Source organism: Phodopus roborovskii, unplaced genomic scaffold, assembly GCF_943737965.1.
Source record: "Phodopus roborovskii unplaced genomic scaffold, PHOROB, whole genome shotgun sequence".
Taxonomy (NCBI): Eukaryota; Metazoa; Chordata; class Mammalia; order Rodentia; family Cricetidae; genus Phodopus; species Phodopus roborovskii.
The window spans coordinates 32803641-32823411 of record NW_026126480.1 but is presented as its reverse complement, the minus strand read 5'-3'; the positions used below and the strand labels follow the sequence as shown (position 1 = coordinate 32823411).

Genomic DNA, 19771 nt, shown 5'->3' with positions numbered 1-19771 from the left:
AATTCCCAGCAATTGTAAGATGCTAATCTCTTAATTACATTTTTCTCTGGACAGTGTAATGGCTGAATGACCGATCTTGCACTGAGGGGCTAGATGGCACAGCCCTGACTTTCTTTGTCTCCATTAAGGGAGAGAGGGAAGGAGGGAGGTAGAAAGGGAAGGAGGGAGGGAGGGAAGAAGGGAGTGAGGGAGGAAAGAAAAAGACACAGAATATTTAGAATCCCATGTGTGTTACAGAGATTCCATGGTAGTGGGGGGGAGAAAAGATCCAATTGTAATCCAGCCGGAAGTGTAGCTGCCTGCCACAGAGTACTGCCCACAGAGGAAACAAATTGAGCATCCAATTTCTCCTGCTGTGGTACAGGATGAAGTGGTGTCTGACAAGGGTAGAAAGCAGCTTTTTGTTAAATACTGCCAATGAAGGCAGGCCGTGGCTCCAGGTTATGGCACTCAGTGTCAATCCAGTGCCTTGGACACCCAGAGACTCTTGGCAATCAGCTGGGTCAGCACCATAGAAAGGAGGACGTAGATCTTGATTAGGAAGTGGATATTATTAAGATTGGGATTTAGGGGTCACGGTAGCCCAAATCATAAGAAGCCCTTGATGTAGGTTTGGGTTCCCAAGCTTAAAAGCATAATGTTGGGTATCTGTTGGTCTTTTGTTTGTTTTGTTTTGTTTGTTTGTGTGTTTGTTTAATTTTGTTCTGTTTCAAATATCTACTGTTGCTTGGCTGTGGGGTCAGGCTGGAGGGAAAATGCTCATAAAAATATGGTACCTGCAAAATGGGTACTAAGAACTTCCACTTAAAACTTGACAAAAGCTTAAAAAGGGATTTTAGAAACAAAAGAATAGAGACAAGCAAGGCTTCTTGGTAACAGCATTTTTCTTGGGTGGGCTCTATTTAGCTAGAGACAAGCAGAGACTTTCAGGGCTCCTTTAAGGGAGTCCTCCTGACTCAGCATAAGCAAAAGATACTGCAAGGCTCTTTTAAAAGACCCTGCTAACGAATGATGTGTTCCAGCAGCTGGCAGTGGCAGTAACCACATCTCCAAGCCAGCAGCATGCTGCTTGATAGCAGCTTAGACCATCAAGGTGGTGAGCACAGCTCCCAGTGCTGGCAGTAAACATATCCCCACCATCTTGGAAAGACTATGGCGAAAACAGCTGTGGCTTTAATTTTAGCAATGTTGTTTACCAGATAAAATACTCATGGCTAGAAAAAGACAGAGATACACAGTAAAGACAGATTCAGATAAAGTAAAATCTATAAAAGGTTTACAAATATATATAGGCTTGTGAGAGAAAAGAAACAGAATAAAGTAATATTAAAAAAAGAAAGAAAGGAAGAGATAGAGTTGCTGGGTGTGGTGGCACATGCCTTTAAACTCAGCACTTAGGAGGCAGAGACAAGCAAGTCTCTGTGATTTCAAGACCAGCCTGATGTACAGAGTGAGTTCAAGGGCAGCCAATGTTACACAGAGAAACCCTGTCTCAAAAAAGGAAAAAATAAAAGTAAAATTAATAGAGTATTTAAAAAGCCATGTAAAGATGAAAAATACACAAAGTCTGGATACTGTGTGCCATTGTGTTGTCTCTGAATTGTTTGACTGTTGAGGAAATAGCAACAACTGCTAAAATAAATGCTGCTGGATTAATCCATATAAAAATTAATTTATATATTTTAACAAATGCCTTGACTTCAAAATTTAAATGTAAGGATGTTACATTGGAAAAGAGATTTTATTTATGTTCCCACAGAAAATGAAAAGCTGTGGATTCCTTCCAGACTATTATGGTTTGATGAAGAAAGACCCCCCCCCCCCCGAAGCAGTGTCTGGTCCATCACTTCGTGCCTGTCTGTACAAAGCTCTAGACCCCTATGGTTAGCTAGTGTCAGTATCTGCCATGCTACATCACTTCCTGTCTGGTCAGTCAGTGTTTTTGTCACCAACCAATAAGAGAAACATATATACAGAAGAATGTCCCCCATCACTTGGCCTCTCCATAATTGGTGTGCCCACCCACATTACTCTACTCTTCTTTTTAGTTTATAGTGATTTAGCTGAAGCTTAGGACACCTGCATCTTTAAATGGAGGTACTCATGATTTCAGCCTGTTCAATTAGAGAAAGGCAAGACTCTGAGCTAAGTAAGAGCTTCAAGGATATGGCTGGAAGGAAAACCACAGCTAATTCAGTTCCATCTTGAATGTACTGTACTTAGTTTATTTTTTTAATTCACTGGTTTTATTACCATTTCCTCTCTTTTCCTTTTCTTCAATTCTGAGAATCAAACCTAGGGCGTCACACATCCTACACACATGATCTAACCCAGAGCTACATTCTTAGTAGTGTAATTGTTAAGTCATCTCTTTAGTAGGGCAGACAGAAGGACAGGATGCAAGTCCAAGGCTCCCAGCACAATCTTCTAAAAGCTGGAGGTGACTGGAATCCATTCAGAGGAAAAGACAGAAAAATGGTCAAGCAGGGGTGAGAGAAGTGGCTCAGAAGTTAAGAGAATGGCTGATCCCCCAGAGGATCCAGGTTCAGTTCCTAGCACCCCACAGCGGCTCATGACTATCTGTAATTGCAGTTCCAGGGGATATGATGCCCTCTTCTGGCCTTTGCAGGCACTGCACACATTTGATTCACAGACATCTATAAGCAAAACCACTCATACACATAAAAGTCTCAAAAGCCTGTGTGTGTGTGTGTGTGTGTGTGTGTGTGTGTGTGTGTGTGTGTGTGTGTGTGTGAATTAGGGTTATCTCAATTGTTTCACCACCATAATTCTGATGCAGCTGGACAATACACAGTGACAGTTGCCTATGGAAGATAAGGGCACTGTCACTCAAGGCTATTAGTTAACTCTCTAACCCAATCCATTATTTAAGTGCATAAACATGCAGGCAAATTATTATATGCTTCACAAGATAGAATGAAAACAGACACATATCCCAAACCAAATGTATGGGTAGTACACTTTCAATACCAGTTGGAACAGGATCTGGGGACGAGTGTTCCTCGCATACCTAATGTAGCAGGTGCTGGGGATGGGTGCTCCTCACACACCTAACACATCAGGTGTTGAGGATGAGTGCTCCTCACAGGCCTAATGCAGCAGGTGCTGGGAATGGATGCTCCTAACATACATAATGCAGTCATATTCCATCTAGATGCTCCACCTAGCATCACTTGACTCCATTTCTAAGTTCTCCATTCTGCTGCAAATAATCACAGCCTCTGTGTTTATGGGAAGGCTGCCCAAGTTGGAGAATCTTGCTTTCCCCTCTCTTTGACAGATCATCAGTACCCAGGACTTATAACATTCTCATGGCACTCATACACCCCAGGCTCAGGAAACATTGCCTAAGAAGGAGCAGAAAAAAATAAATGTAAGAGTTCAGGAAGTGTTGTGAGATCGTGTCTTCTAGCTATGATAAGGAAGCTCATGAAATCTCAACAACATGCCTGCCTAAGCAAGACCTGAACAACTGCAACAACAGTTGCCATCCCCAAACAGATGGAGGAAATCTCATGGAGCCCTACCCCTAGATGAACAGCTGTAGGCAACTACCAATACTGATAAGGTTAAATTAGTCTTCCCCAGAAATGAGTCCTCTGATTGGTTACCCAATACCAGATGATCAGTCCTAGAAACATAAATGCAGGCAACACAGAAAGGACTAAGCAGGTTATATTTACAGGTTGATTCATTCATATGCATATGTAAAAATGGCTAAAAAAAAAAAAAAGAAGAGGCTGTGCATTTGGGAGGAGGCAGACTTGAGATGGGGGAAGGAAGGGAATTGCATAATTATATTTAAATAAAAATAAAATGAATAAAATACCCCTGTGGACAGGTTTTTGCCATTGGCTAAGAGAAATGCTAGATGCCCCACTGGTCAGCCATTTAACAAGAACTATTCTGAGACTTATTTTTAAACAGGCTGAGTTTCAGGTAAACCCTGTGACGGATGGCTCAAGAATGCATCCTTCATCAGCTGTCTTCCCTTTCCAGTGTTACCTCCACACTCCCTAGCTATCTACTTGCACCTTCTAAGAGAACTACATATGCTCAATCTTGCTCCAGATTTGGTGTTTACAGAAAACAAGAAGTGCCATCAACTCCTCTCCTCCCCCCCCTCTGCTATGCCTCAGTGGTGGTTTAACCACTCTGCAGCTTCTCTTCACTAGGTACCTTTTACAAATCTCCATTATCCATTGAAAGTCATCCCCTCTCAGCCTGCATATCCAGAGAAGAGAAACAAAATCCTAGAAATGCTCACAGCCCCTCCACCCACCCCAATACATCAAGGCAGCCAGGCAGCAAAAATAGATTTCCCCCAGAAGGGTATGGCATTACCACCCGAACATGATTTACCTATAAATAGCAAGGCAGTGCATGGGCATGCACAGGCTCCCACCTACTTCCTCTCTCACCTCTTGTCTCACCCTCTTTGCCTGCCTTATGGCACTTGGTGCAAAGCTAGCCTTCCTGAATGAACCACTTGGAGTCTCCGAAAATATGCTGCACTACCTTCCTTTTTCTGCCTTTTTAGATGCTGTTCCCATCTGCCTGAAATGTCTGGTCTACTTGGAGGTTCTTTAAAAGCAAGTTTCCTTTTCACTCCACCCAGATTCTTGTGTTCCAGAACCTTCTCAGAAGAAAGGGGTGTTGAGGGGAGAGGACTTGGGAGAGATTGGTTTAGAAGATGAAGTCTCCTCTCAAAATAGATAACCTGGCCAGCTGTCACAGATGAAGTTTCAAGAGTGGGTAATGACATCATTTCCAAGGGTCAGAAAAAAACCTTTCAAATGTTTAGCAAGGTGACTTTAGAGGTTCAGCAGCCCAGGAAAACCACAGGTGAGGAAGGCATGCCTGGCTCCAATATTGTCCTCACATTTTTGTTACTTGTCTGCATGGTGAATAAGAGGAGGGATGGGGGACAGGAGGGAAGAAGAGGGGAAGGGGATGGGACAAGGGGAGGGGAAAGAAGAAAGGAGGCAAGTAGGTTGAGGGACCCAACTGGGAAGAGAAAGGAAGTCTAGGGTGAATGTGATCACAGCACATTATAAACAGGTGTGATACTGTCAGCCATTTCTTATTCTAAATGAATGAAAAAGTAAAATTTCTATTAGCCCTCTCTCTTGTCCAGAATTTGCTTACTTTTCATGTTAAAGGAAAGCAAACCTGTGAATAGCATTTTTTAAAATTATTTCTTGCACTAACTTAAAAGTCCCCTTTCTGTTTACAGAAAATGGCACCTTTTGTTTCTCTGACCTTTATATTGATGATGTGAAATTTTTCTGTAAGCACAAGAGTCAAAAATATCAATGAATATTTACACAGATCCACATATATGTGTGTGAGACAGCGCATACATGTATTACATAACCTAACCATTGCTAGTGCTTAGAAATTACAAAACATGGTGAGTATAGCACAGCTAACATCTGTGTTGGGGACCTGGAATAACAGGCCTGAGTAACTAACCTTGCTTATACAAAAATGTCTTTATGAGACATATCACCACATTCAATAACCATATGCCAACTTCCCTCCAAAAAAGAGATACAATGTTTTGAGGGAAATGAGTCCTTCCTTCCTTTCTATCCCATGAGCATTTGAAGTGTCAATGCAGTAACCCTGAAGGGAGGCAGCCCTCAAGGTCTCCATGTCCCCTGCCTTGAAGAGGACAACGTCCCAGATTCCCTGGGACAGCAGAAACCTGGGACCAACTGAGCTTTCATTTCTGTTCCTTCCTTTGGGAGCTGGAGAGCCACACTCCTGGATAATTGCAGAGCTGAAAATTTATCATCCTGGGTCCACTCAGCTCTTCTGAAGTACAAAGTTTAGGTGGAGGGGTTTCCATCCTGGGGAATCTCATCTGTGATGTAGGACAAAGGCTCTTCTGTCTTTGATAAACAAATGAAGCCCCACATTAAAGGTGCTTTCTGATCCTCATTTAAGGAAGCAGGCCCAAAGGTAATGAGCCCAGCCTCTGAAGCAGCTTTCCACATCAAGGCTGGAAAGCAGTGAGGTTAAGCATGCCATATCTGTTCTGATACACGCATAGAGATAGGCAAGGCAGGCGCTTATCCTCTGACCTTTCTGATTGTGCCTTCTTGTGAACCCCAAATCATCCAAATATATTTAAGGGACCAGGGAATAAGCAAGAAACAAGAGCCTGCAAATTATATGACCTCAAAGCCAACAGCTTTAAGGATTCTGGGAATTAAACTATACAATGATGTGAATAAATGAAAAAGTAACTTCAGAAGAGGTTTAGAATTAAAATAAGATTTGCTGAAATTTATCTGTGGGGTTCTGTGTAAAAACACATTAGATAGGGCAGGCAGTGATGGCAATTAAATGTTTTAGTTTGAGACACAGATAATAAAAGAAATAGCTCCTTAAGATGAGACCAGCATTACTGGTCAAGGGAACAGTACTTGTGACAGCCATGGGACTGGGCTCCTTCAAATTATCAACAGTGTGTTTGTCTTCCACAGACCCTGCCCTTCTTTCAGTGGCTGAAGGATGTGGCTCTGAACAGAGTCTAATTTCTAGTCTCAACACAAACTAAAAGTGGTTAATCTGATTTATTCTTGGTATTTCTATCTGTAAAATGGTAACAAGAACGTCTCTTAGGGTTCCTGGGAAAATAAAGACAGTGAACATTGAAAATGCTCAGTTTCTTTCTAGGGAAACTCAGAGCAATAGTTACTAGACTGTTGCTGATTTCTCTGGACAAATTCCATAAAAGGCATTCATGTGAGCTAAAAACTGCCCGATCCCGAGCCCTTGCAACCCCCCCCCCCCGCACACACACACACACAAAAAGAGAGAGAGAGAGAGAGAGAGAGAGAACTCTGAGTCACTGCTTACTGTAATAAGTCTGGTATTGATTACTGTGAAACTGAGGCAGGTTTGGTTCCATTTGGTTCCTGGTATTTCCTGTTACCCACTCAATAGCTTCAGTGTTCTGTATCTATGGTCCTCAAGGTGGTTTAGGGCCTCTTCTTCATCTTCTATTTTTTTTTCCAAAAGGGATCCAAGAGAAAAAGAGTCAGGAATTGGCCTTTGAGGTTCAAAACAAGGCTTTGATACTCAACACAAGAACTTCAAACTTGAGCAAAAAGGCATTTTGAGTTATGAGAGCCTATATCTTTTGAGTTTCAAAAGACCAAAATTTTGAGCTAGATAATAGGCATAGAAGAATATGCTCACTGATCTGCAAGAATAAGAAAAGAAAATTCTGTAGGTTAGGAAGAAGAGGTAGAGAAATGTGATGCTTGGATCCTGTCAGTCTCTCTGGCAAGGTCAAGTTCAGTATACTGTAAGAGTTAAGAATCAAAAAAGAGATAAAGATACAGGGAACCTCTTCTGACCCTTCAAGGGAGGACCAAGGAAGTGAAAAAAAAAAATCTATGAGCTCATTATATACTTATTGTCCAGGGAGATTTATTGTCATGACAAACATCTATCAACAAAGTAATGGACCAGAGAAAAAGGAGTTGAAAACTCATGAAAACAATATGCTTTCCCCCATGTTTTCCATACTCTAACTCATTCTCTCCCTTAGTTCAGAAATGAAATTTGGGAACATATACAACACTGTGGTGCTAGACCAGCGGCACTGGGCTTTGAGAACCCCAATCTTACAATGTCTATTTTCTGAATGCCATACTGCAGAAACCATTCACAGAACAGCTAAGTGCAGTCTTGACAAGGAAGGCATGGAGATGGCTTCTAAAGGTGGATACAGTATGGTTAGTCTCGGAATGCACTACTGAGCTCTCTAGAAGACAGAAACCATGCCATTCAGTGGTAGCTTTCCTGAGTTTAGAACAATAAACTTGAACTGTGATGGCTTGAAACTGCCATGTCCCTCCCCACAGGCTCACGTTTGGAACACCTATACCCCAGCTGGGGTACTATGGAAGACTGGGGAACCTCTAAAAAGCTGGGTCTAGCTGCTGGAAGCAAGTGAGGGTGGAGCGCTGGCAAGGTCATATCCACAATAGGTTCTAGCCTGTTGCTCTGCTTCCTCAAACTCTTGCCCCTCTGAACTTCACATAATTTCCCCACCATGATCATCAAATGCTCCGAAACCAAGAGCCAAATAAGCTTTTCCTCCATTCCTTCTTCTATTGGGTCATTTGGTCTCAGAGACATGAAAGTAATAATACAACTTGTAACAACCTCCATTTCCCCAAGAGGAAACACTGGCCTCTAGTATGTGAAGATCCCAAGAGCAAAGATATAAGAAGTGGAAAGTGCCCCTATGAAGAAAGGGTTTTCCGTTAAGACTCTTCCTTAAAAGCAATTATAAGGTTTTTTTTTCTTTTTTGTGGCTCTAAAGAAAGAAATTAAAGAAGATACCAGAAAATGGAAAGATCTCCCATGATCTTGGATAGGTAGGATAAACATAGTAAAAATGGCAATCTTGCCAAAAGCAATCTACAGATTCAATACAATCCCCATTAAAATCCCACCACAATTCTTCACCGACCTTGAAAGGATAATAATCAACTTTATATGGAAAAACAAAAGACCCAGGATAGCCAAAACAACCCTATACAATAAAAGAACTTCAGGAGGCATCACCATTCCTGACTTTAAGCTCTACTACAGAGCTATAGTTCTGAAAACAGTCTGGTATTGGCACAAAAATAGACAGGTAGACCAATGGAATCAAATTGAAAATCCTGATATTAACCCACACACCTATGAACATCTGATTTTCGAATAAACAGCTAAAATTATACAACGGGGCAAGGACAGCATCTTCAACAAATGGTGCTGGCACAATTCGATGAGGGTGTGTAGAAGACTGCAGATAGACCCATGTCTGTCGCCATGCACAAAACTCAAGTCCAAATGGATCAAAGACCTCAACATCAATCCAGCCACATTGAACCTCTTAGAAGAGAAAGTAGGAGATACCCTTAACAAATTGGTATAGGAGACCGCTTCCTGAACATAACTCCAGAGGCACAGACACTGAGAGCAACAATTAATAAATGGGACCTCTTCAAGCTTAGAAGCTTCTGTAAGGCAAAGGACACAGTGGACAAGACCAAATGGCAGCCCACAGACTGGGAAAAGATTTCCACCAATCCTATATCCGACAAAGGGCTGATCTCCAAAATATACAAAGAACTCAAGAAACTAGTCAACAAAACACCAAATAACCCTATTTAAAAAAATGGGGTACAAAACTGAAGAAAGAATTCTCAATAGAGGAAATCAAAAAGGCTGAAAGACACTTAAGAAAATGCTCCACATCCCTAGCTATCAGGGAAATGCAAATCAAAACAACTTTGAGATACCATCTTACTCCTGCCAGAATGGCTAAAATTATAAACACCAATGATGACTCATGCTGCAGAGGATTGGAGAAATGGGAACACTCCTTCACTGCTGGTGGGAGTGCAAACTCATACAGCCATTTTGGAGATCAGTATGGCGGTTCCTCAGGAAAATGGGAATTAGTTTACCACAGGACCCGGCAATACCCCTCTTAGGCATATACCCAAATGATCCACATCCATGCAACAAAGACATCTGTTCAACTATGTTCATAGCAGCACTATTTGTAATAGCAAGAACCTGGAAGCAACCTAGATGCCCCTCGATTGAAGAATGGATAATGAAGATGTGGCACATCTACATAATGGAATACTACTCTGCAGAAAAACATAATGGTATCTTGAAATTTGCAGGCAAGTGGACAGCACTTGAAGAAACCATCCTGAATGAGGTAACCCAGTCACAAAAAGAGGACCATAGTATGTACTCACTCATATATGGATTTTAGACCTAAAGTTTTTTTTTTTTAAGTAAAATAAGGTTCATACATAATAAGCCTTATTCAGAATATAAGCAACCTCTGTGGGTCATTTTGTCTCTGACTTCTGGACAGTTCAACATCAACACAGGAGACCATCTTCCTCCAGCCTGTAAATGTCTACAACAAATTTCTCTGATAGCATCTGGATGCCAACTCATGTATTTCTTTCCTATCAGGCCAGCCAGTCTTGTGAATTTTCAACCTGCCTTTACATGGCTTCTGGCTTCTGAAAGAGCATTCACTGTTGCTCAAGGGAATGGCTGTTCTTGTCACCTTCCTCTCCGTATAAAAAGACTCATCTCCTTCATCTCACAGGGCTGTAGGTAGAACTAGAGGAAGCCACCCATCAACAGCAGCCATCACATCCTCCCACAAAACCGTCAGATAATCCCCAAGCCTATAAAGACCCATTACTTCAATCCCAAGTTCAGCCATCCTCTGTGCATAAAAGTCACGGACATGGGGGAACCTGTGTGTGGGGACGTCTCTACTCAGCCCACATGCCAATTTCTATTTTCACTCTATTATTTCATTTCCTAATTTAGCAACCCCAGCACTCTGAGTTATTTAGCAATTACCAGGGACACACAGGTCTAACACATGGCAGTGAGGAGAGAGGTTGACAAATGCCCATTAGCGCCAGGCCCAGTAATAGCCCCATAATGCTACCATCCACTTAGCCAGATGAAAGTGGCTGTATATTCTAGTGAATTTTAAAAGGTGTCACAACCCAAATTAATTCTCAGCACATTTGGAAAGAAAGTATTTATTCCTGCTTGTGATTCTGAGAACAAGTACAGTGAGATGGTTGCATGTCAAAATAAAAATATCCTAAATCAAATTCTCCTGACACGTTATGGGCCTGGTTGGAAGCATGCTTGCATTTGACACTCTTAGTTCATTCAACAAATATTTACTGAGCATTAATCACATCCCAGGCACAGTGTTGGGCTCTGAGAAAAGCAGACATGATGTACTAGAGTTCCCAGTCCCGGAGTACTTAGAGATTCAGGAGAGAAATGACCATGGATCAAACATACTTCAAGAAGTCATTAACCACACAAAACTGCTTATAAATATACACAAATAGTGTGCTACTGAAAGAGGAGTCTGGTGTCATGCTGAGCCTCAAGCAAGATAGAGCAGGTAACACATAGTTACCACTACTTGCTCTTAGACCCCTTCCAGAGTCTTCTATCACATACCCTCCCAACAAAAGTCTGTGAAAGGGCTAGGGACACACAGACAGCTTAGTGGAAGATACCTTCTTAAGACTTGAGTTTGAGTCCTAGAACTCACATGAAAACAGATGGGGTGGTATGCCTCTGTAATCCCAGCTCTCTTATAGCAAGATGGGAGAGAAAAGCAGGAAAACTGACCAGAAGATGGTAGGCCAACTAGTCTGGGGCATGCAACTGTAACAAGAGATCCCCTGAGTCAAAACAAGGTAGGAGATGAGAACTGGCCCCCTATAGTTGTTCTTTAACCTCTATACACATGCCAGGGCATGGACACACTCATGACACACACACACACACACACACACACACACACACACACACACACACAATTGCATACAAAAGCAAACGTTTAACAGTTCTGTGAAAGGACTGAGACAGTGCATATGCATCTATATCATAGTAAGAGTAAGATCTTAATAAAATTAAGTGTAACAGTCACATCATTCCCTTGTGCTCTAACTCATGAGTTACCTCTTAACCACAGACGTATCAGTTAAGCCTAAAAGGAAAAAAATTAAAGATTAAATGGGCCACAAAAGGTCAGCCAAGTGAACCTTTGCTAAAAGTTAACCCTGGGGAATCTAGTTGAAGGCCCCAATCAGTGACATTTTTATGCCTTCCTGACTTCCAGGGTTTTCAAAAAAAAAAAAAAAAAAAAAAAAAAACAAATAAAACAGTTGGAATACAGAGCTGGAGATGTTTCCTGTTTGCTTTTCCTGAAACAAGTAGATGATATGGCTCTCTTTGTGGGGCTGCCATCAGAAGCCTTAAGGTATTGTCTATTAGTAAGGAGTCAGGACAGTCTCTGATACTCAGAGTTCTCACTAAGGACTTGAATACAGGCTAGCAAAAATCTGTGTACTGTAGAAACCTCAGCCTTTACCTTGTAGCCAACATGCTATGTAATAGAACCAGGATCCCAGAAGAATTCTACCAGCTGGTGTGGAAGGCTGAATTACACAACATGAAATTTAACAGAGATGAACACAAGGTCCTGCCCTTTGGGGCCCAACAGCCATCTGGACAAGTCCTTTATAGGGAATCAGGTGTGAATTGTGTAATTCGATTGCATTGCCTGCAAGCTCAGTGGCAGTCAAAGTCAGGCAAACCATTTCAGTTGCGTTTTTTGAAACAGAGTTCTAGAGCAAGGGCAGTAACCTATCTTTATTCCTTTATCCAACCCTTTCCTCTTTCCTCTTTCCGTCCCTCTCTCCTCCCTTCCTCTTTTTATGGCTTCAATTTCTTGAAATCTCACTATAGATTACCACCACTTGGCCCCAAGTTCACAAAACTCTTGCCTCAACCTCTTTGGTTCTGGGATTATAGGTGTGTACCTCCATGCCTGCATGAGAGGTAACATTTCTGTCCTTTGTTTTTTGGTACAGGCTTGGGTGAAGTTCAGCTAGATAGATAGATTAGATAGATAGATAGATAGGTAGGTAGGTAGGTAGGTAGGTAGATAGATAGATAGATAGATAGATAGATAGATAGATAGATAGATAGAGGCATTCTTGAGTAAAGTCACTGGCGAAGTGATTAGGATTTAAAATCACACCTTTGTTGGTTGAAGGAATTAAGAATGATTAATTGATTAACACAGGAGATTTGTGGGGGTGTGGGGAGGTTAATAAGTGCTCTTTCCAAATAGAGTGTACAAGTGTATGTGGGTGTGCATATGTGTGTATTTGGTGTGTGTGTCTGATTTAATTCCCAAACCCAACCTTAAATTTTAATTTAAATTCCATTTCCTCATAAGATACGTCTTATATGCTAATTGCATTAGCCTACAAAACCTGACATAATTCTCCATTGCAAATTTTAATAAGCTGTAAAATTATAGCTTATTTGGACTAGAGATTGAGCTAAACACTTAGCATACATAGACTCACTTGGTCCTTACCACAGGCCCATTGTTGTCTCTACTTTAAGATGAAGAAATTGAAATTGACATAGACTGAAAGATAATATGGTAGAGAGAGATAGCTGGTAAGTGGTTGGTCTGGGATATGCAGGTAGATGTGTCAATGACACACTTAACACTCTGAATTTACACACAATAGGGAAAGCAGACTCATTTCTTGGGCCACATTTTAGATTAAAGCAAAATGGACACAATGTCTGTTTGCCTGTATGCTTTCTAACAGGTTGGAGAGTCTTGGGGTACATGGACACTATCCCATTCACCATCATATACCCTGTGCCTGATACACAGAAACGCCTATTAAACTCCTGTGAGTGAATGAATGAGCAAAGACAACTGCTGCAGAGCACAGTAACTCTACAGGAAGACTCATTGCTGTGTTTGCTGCCTGAGTCCCTATGGAAAGTGCCACAGAAAGGATAGTTTATTTTCCTTCAGAGCAGAAAGTTCAAAGTCAGAAATCACGTGTCAAGCCGGCCACACTCCCCAAGGCACTAAGGAAGACTCTTCCCTTGCTGTTCTAGCTGTGGGTAGTTGGCATGCTTGACTTATAGCCACACCCACCCAGTTTCAGCCTCCACTGGTACATGGCTTCCCTACATCTCACTACCCTCTTGTCTTTAAACCTCTCTTCTCATAAGTACATCATTAGTCACTAGAGTCATCCCCACTCGTGGCTACCACATCTTAACTTGATTATTACTGCAGAGATCCTATTTCCAAGTAAGTTCACATGCAGGAGTCCTAGGCAGAATGAATTCAAAGAAGGAAACTCATTAGTCCAGGGCAATTAGTTTAGAATATGAGCCAATATTAGTAGGAGGGCACAGTTTACCAGGGAATATTTGGGGGAGGAGGTAAAAATTCAATGGTAATAAACTAATTCAATAGCAATAAAACTAAATAAAGGACTTGTATTCAATCAATCCTAACGCTAACCAAATACACAGCACAAGTCATCAACATGAGCAAGGTATAGCTCTTACAATGAGAGTGTCTAAGATGAGCTGGGGGAACAAAACGAAGAAACAAATAAATAGGACAGACAAAATTGACTTTAAAGAACTATGAAAGCTCATAATCTAAATGAATTTGCTACCTATGCACAAGAGAGAGGAGAGAGAGACAGAAACAGAGAGAGAGGGATGGGGGAGGAAGGGAGGGAAGAAAGGAGAGAGAGAAAGAGAGAGGGAGGAGAGAGAAGCCTGACTGACAGTGATGAGTGAGGTTCTTCAGATGGAAAACAGGTGCTCCAGCTCAAAGTCCAGCCCTCTCCACCACTAGCACTATTGACTTGAATGGCTTCACCCCATAGCCCTGTTGAGTTCAGGACATCTTTTGACAGGAGTTATAGCCAATAAAAAACTAGGGCCAGTTGTTGAGGCTATCAGTAAAGAAGTACAGATTCTACTGTGCTTAGTGTTGCAAGAGTGTGAGGCTGCACAGCTGCTACAACCATCTTGAAAACATAAGTTGGGAGCCATGAAGCTGCCAAGAGAAACAGCAGATCCTGGGAATGAAGCCATTCCTAAGAAATGCACCAAAGGCTGTATCCCATGATATGATATATGTCCTGAACAAGCCCCGCCTGGAGCCTAGCTACCCATGGTCTGTCATTATGAGAGTTAATAATTACATTTTATTTTGAATGTTATTTTCTTAAGCCTGTATGGCTTGGGTTTCCTAGAAACGATAGTCATATGACACTTAATTGAAACAGCAGTCACGCTGCACAAATGGCATGGCAGAAGTCATAGAGCCCAAGAACGGAGTGCCTTCTGGGAATAACTGGGAATGCAGTGTGGCTGATGAAAGAAGGATAAATGCAGAGGCTGGTGGAGGGCTCCCTGGAAGGGACAGAGGTCAAATTAAACTTGAGCTTCATGGTGAAGATAATACCCCTCCCAATTCTGAAATCCCTTGGTTTTCTCAGTGTCCAGAAATCTAAACAAGATAGCAAACATTAGCCTGAGAGCAATAGCCCTGCCTGAGTTATAGCCTCTGATCCTAATGTACCTGCTCTTGGCTACTTTATCTGGATCCATCAATCTGCCCGGCAGAAGGAAGTCAAGAGTAAGAATTATCACCCTAGGCTTTGGAAGCCATGATCTTTGGTCATACTGATCACATGTCTGGCAATAACCTTCGTATCACATGACCTATGGCCAAGTCTCTCTATCATCTGGTACTTGACATTTAGGCATGGACAGGGCTGCCAGAAAATGCCACTTCTGGGCCCCAGTTAACTCATAAGAATAGAAAACATACCTGAAGCCTGAAGTCACAGTTAAATATGCATGTGGTCACTGAGTCTCATACTGAGCTTAGCTCTTATCATTTAAACAAGGAAACTTGTCCTTGGACAACCAGAAATTCATTCTGCCCATTCTACACCAGCATTGAGATGCATCTGTCTATTCTGGTCTGCAGACTGGACTAGGCAACTAGGCACAAACAGCTAGCATTCTCATCAGTGCTACATAAAAAAGGTAGTGTCATTTGTCTTTTAAACAGGACCAAGTAAAAAGAGTAACAAGTCTATACAAATGGGCTCACAGCTACATATCCAAGTAGCAGAGACAATGCAACAATATCAGATCAAGCCAGAGCTCTAGAAAAGTTTGATGATCTTGGTCATCTGCTTGTCTGGCTATTAATTATCTGCCTAATCTTCTAAATTGTAGACCCAATGAGAGCAGTAACCTTGTCAGTTTGAATCAGTGCTATATCCTTTCTATTTAATGACAATAAGTCAAAAACACAATATGTCTCTTTCTCCCCATATCTCCTGCCCCTCTGTCTCTCTCTCTCTCTCTCTCTCTCTCTCTCTCTCTGTGTGTGTGTGTGTGTGTGTGTTTGTGCGTGTGTGTGTGACTTTCCATAATCTCTTGTCACTAACCCCATGTATAGGTGAGTAAGCTGAGATACAGGTTAAATAACTTACACATGTCCACATAAATAGTATACATAGTGAGGATTGGAACCCAACACTAGTGATTCCATAGGTCTTGCCTTCATTATCACTGTATATATGTGACCTCCCAAGTATCCACAGCATTCATTTGATAACACCTATCATACAGCAGCCCTGTTTCCTGGTTCTGGTAATTCATTTGTGAGAACAGAAATAAGGAGTACATCAAAAATCTGAGAGGATAAATGAATAGATAGACATAGATCTATAGGTAAGTGGATGGATGAAGGTAAATGTGGATAAACAGAGGGACAGACAGATAGATGCACTGATGGACAGATAAGCTTATGGACAGAATACTGGAGGATTAACAAACAGTAAAGAAAGTCACAAATATGTAGAAAGAATCCCTTGGATCAATAGATGAGGCTATGGGCCTCTCTTCTTGCATTTCAAAGATAATTTGTCTGCAGATTGCATACCAACACCATGATTAGAATCCTGGCTCTGCAGTTAAAGCACACAGCTTGAAGGTAGAGCCTTTGCCTAGAAGCCTGGCTCCATCCTTTTACCATCTGCGTTATCTGGAACAGATCACTTAACCTCCCAAGACCCTTTTCCTCAATTGTAAAATGAGAATAACCCCAACTACTCACACAGTTGTGAACTGAATATTATTTGCTATTGTTTAGAGCCCAGTTCAAATGTCACCTCCTTTATATAGCTTTTGACTCAACTCAATTCAACAACTATTTATGAATAGTGCCCTTTTTGCAGACTCCATGCTGGGGGCAAGGACAGAGCAGTAAATTAGACAAATAGGATCTTTGTGTTAGAAGATATATTAGTTAAGCCAGAAAAAAACAAAGGGAAAAACAAAGAAGAAGAGTTGAGAGACAGGAGGTATAGATGCAGAGGATAGATGCAGAGATAGATGAGAATTGAATTAGCTTCCTTGATGATGTCGTACTGCTCACTTGGGTGGATGCTGTGTATGCATTTTCTCCACTATGCTTTTAAAGTGGGGTCTACACAAATTGAACATAGGAAATAACTGTTAAAAATGAATTGAAAGGGTAGGATTGAGGAAGAGGGGGAGATCAATCAGTGAAACTGTTAGAACAATAATTAGTTGGGACTTCTTCACAGAAACTAAATCCAGAAGTACACTCAATCTGCTGTGAAGTGATGTCCACATATTTAATAATTGTATGGAATATGATCCTCCTGTCTGAATTGTACAAATCCAGAAATTTAAAATAAATGACATAAAGATAATAAACAGACTTCAGCCATAGGAGATGCTGATGGTAAAACATCTTGTATACCTGGACCCAGAGGGACAACTGTAGAATACTGAAAAATGCTCATACATGTTCCTACTCTTAGAGTTGCATCCCTTTGCCATGTAACTCTGAAGTTTTCCCATCAGCCCACGGTCTGAGCTCATCAATCCTTTCAACTTGACCTTGCCTACATAACTTGGTCAACAGGTCATTAAAAGAAGCAAAACCAGTAGAAACAGAGAAGTGTTTGCACTATGGGGTGTGCTTTCTTGCCATTTTCAAACTTTGTCCATTCTTACTTGAACTTCCAGGCTATCTAAGCTTGCTAGAGAATGAAAGACACATGGCTGAGTCATGCCAACTGCCCCTGCTGACACTAAACCAACTGTCAGACACAAATGGGGACATTCTATAAAAGACAGCCCCTGCCAGGCTTCCATCTGACATCGGATATCAGCTGGGTGTGCCCTCAAACAGAAGAACCATCTGATCAACCACAGAGAAATAATTAAGTCATTATGATTTAAAACTGAAAGTTATATGTGATGTATATGCTCACAAGTTCATTAAAAAACAGACTTGGGCTGAGAAGACTACTAAGTCAGTTAAATTAATGCTTGCTGTAAGAGCATATTAGGTTGAGTTCAGATTCATAACACCCACATAAACAGCCTGCCACAGAAGTACATATGTAAGCACTTGCTGGCAAACCAATCTAGCTGAACAGGTAAGCTCTAGGTTGAGCAAGAGACCCTGTCTGAAACATAAAGTGGAGAGTATTGAGGATAACAGCTAACATCAGTCTCTAGTCAGAAGCACTCAACTGTACAAAGAAATACAAAAATACTAAAAAAAAAAAAAAAAAAAAAAAAAAAAAAAAAACAAAATCAAACAACAAAAATAATCCCAAAGACAATACAAGAACTCTGAGTACCCATGACCTTGAGCAGACTGAGTGAATAGGCTGTTGGGGTAATGCCCTTTCTCTTCTGTTCTCTGTTCTTCAAGCAGAGAGATCATTTCTGCAGAATTTTTTTTCATCAGTAGAAACACATGAACAGACCATTCTCTGGAATTTAGAGACAGTGTGCATATGTACAATAAGCACTGCACATGCAATCACTTTTGAAACAGTTACTCAACATACACTAGTTGAACACCAATATGGGCTCAGTCTTCTAATCAGAACTGAAGAGAGAGTGGGCATGTGTCCTGCCTCCATGTATTCGAGGGACTATACCAAGAATTGTTATTTAGCCAGATCCAGTTGGCCTACCCCAAATCACTACCTTCCATTACTATTATGCTTTGAATCCGTAAAGGCAGGGTCTCTACTTTATAACCCCATACCCATATTGGAAGGTAAATACATCCTAGTTTCTCATTCTTACATAGGAGATGAACAGCTGTGTTGTGTAGAGCCCTGACTGGCAGCTGGAACAGGAAGTAACATTATGACAAGTGTTTGGTCCTATCACAGATTTTTTAACAAAATGCCTATCTACATACTACCATTGTTACCCAGGAAGGAGGGACCTCTGAGTTCAAAACATGGTGATTGGGAAGACAGATTCTGTAGTCCACTGAGTTTAATACCAGGATTTAACTGTTTGTGTTAATTAACTTCTCTGTAAATTAGTTTCTTTCTACTTCTAACTGAAATGAGTAAAAGTTTGTACTCTGTCATGTCACTGTAAAGACTTAATGAGAAGAAGCATGTGCATACAAATACCTGACTGCTGGTGGCAAGCATCATGTACGAAATTACTTTGCACCATCTCTTTCTTACTCCACTTATGGTACTCTCTTCTAATCATACTGACCTCTTTTCATCTGTGAAACTAAGAAACCACCATGTTCATATTATAACATCAAGAAAGAAATATGAGGATTAAAGAACATATACCAACAGACAGGTGATGAACTCTTATAGGCTCAGCACCTGTGAAGGCCAGGCAGGAAAATCACAAATTCAAAGCCATTCTGAACCACATAGTGAGTTCCAGGCTAGCCTGAGCTACAGAATGAGATCTTATCACAAAAATTAAAAATAACACATACAAAGGGTCTGGCACAAACTAGAATTTAATAACAGATGATAAATTATTTTGTCTTAGTGTCCTCATTTATATAATAACATGGATAACACAGCTTCTGTATAGACATGCATTGATACTAGATTTAACATGGATACAGATTCAATTAGCATTATCACTCCTACTGTTACTGATAAGAGTTTTGCAGATATTCGATGTGTGGCCAGGATCTTACAGCTGGCCTAGTTATCTATCACATTCTGTGCCTCTCTGTAACTACTTACAAAACAGGAATAGTTACCTCTTTATCACACCCTGAAAGTCAAGAAGATGGCAAGTAAATGTTCAAAGGTACAAAATTTACAAGTGAAGAAACAAGTCTGAATCAGAGAGTATGTGTCTTCAGCATCCATCCATCACTTCCCCAGCCCTAGGCCACCACAACCATATCCTTCCACAAGAAGGGAGACAAAACCTTCTTTGCTTCCTGATGGGAGCCAGCCTGCTCTCCGGT

General features: G+C 41.1%; 1 protein-coding gene across 1 annotated transcript in view; it reads right to left on the bottom strand.

Annotated features, from left to right (window-relative positions):
- The window catches only part of Hs3st4 (heparan sulfate-glucosamine 3-sulfotransferase 4), a 396085-nt gene that overhangs the window by 216591 nt on the left and 159723 nt on the right, over positions 1-19771 (bottom strand). The gene's annotated exons all lie outside the window — the stretch shown is intronic.